Source organism: Argentina silus, assembly GCF_951799395.1.
Source record: "Argentina silus genome assembly, contig: scaffold_1045, whole genome shotgun sequence".
Taxonomy (NCBI): domain Eukaryota; kingdom Metazoa; phylum Chordata; class Actinopteri; order Argentiniformes; family Argentinidae; genus Argentina; species Argentina silus.
Genome location: NW_028152953.1, coordinates 1 through 1,000, shown reverse-complemented (window position 1 = coordinate 1,000; position 1,000 = coordinate 1). Strand labels below are relative to the sequence as shown.

The 1,000-nt window shown below is 58.4% G+C and overlaps 1 pseudogene across 1 annotated transcript; it reads right to left on the bottom strand.

Annotated features, from left to right (window-relative positions):
* Window positions 1–418: 418 nt before the first annotated feature.
* Window positions 419–995, bottom strand: LOC310824511 (F-box only protein 33-like; annotated as a pseudogene). The gene has a single exon. The product of its transcript is annotated as an F-box only protein 33-like (transcript).
* Between the last annotated feature and the right edge of the window lie 5 nt (window positions 996–1,000).

Sequence of the window (1,000 nt, the reverse complement as noted above, 5' to 3'; positions counted from 1 at the left end):
AGCAGCGTGATTACTCTCAATAATAATAATAATAATAATAATGCATTTTATTTGGAGGCGCCCTTTCAGGTCACCCAATGCAGCCATAACATCCCCATCTCTACGTCCCGATATTGTAAAATGGATGTCACTGGAAGTTGTCATACTCCAGACTATATGCAGTATATCACACTAAAGAATGACTCTAGAATTAGGCCTAACCATGGACTAACTTGTTCTGTAGCCATCCCAACCACGACCTAGGCTTTAGCTCAGCAGCTAACACAGTCTTTAACAGATGTTCCCTAGCCTGCTCAGCGTGGATGACGAGGACAGAGAAGTGTGTACGCAGCGCCAGGCCAGCGGCACCACTACCTAAGCTTTAGCTAGGCGGGCTAACGCAGTCTTTAACAACACGGGCCTCGTGGTTCCGACTCACCGTGGATGATGAGGACAGAGAGGTGCACGCAGCGCCAGGCCAGCAGCACCAGCGGGTCTTCGTTCCGGTTCACGCTGAGGTCGGGGAAGCCGGCGTCGTCGCGCATCAGCAAAGAAGTGGCTGAGCGTCTTGTTGTACTGCGTGGAGATGAGCTCCAGGGTGCCGTCCGTCACCAGGGTGGAGTAGCTGTCCAGTGGATCCTCTCCAGGGGCAGGCTGGGCTTCAGCACCCTCAGCAGGTCCTGGCTGCACACGTCCAGAGCCATCACGTAGACCCGCAGGTTGCCGCTGCGCCTGACCAGCGCCTTCCAGTCCTCCTCGCTGGCCGTGCCTTCCAGCCGCTTGGCCTCTAGGGCGGCGCCGTTGAGCATGAGGAGAGGCGGTGCAGCGGGGTGCGGTCGGGGGAGGCCAGGAGACGGCAGAGGTCAGAGGTCAGGTCGGTGAAGTCGAGGGCGAGCGAGCGCAGGTGGAGGAGGCGTTCCAGCTCACTGGGGGGGACGAGGGGGGGCAGCTGGTTGTCCAGCAGGCTGAGGTGCTCCAGAGAGGCAAGCGCTGGGGTTGGAGAGGGAGGCCAGGGAGAAGT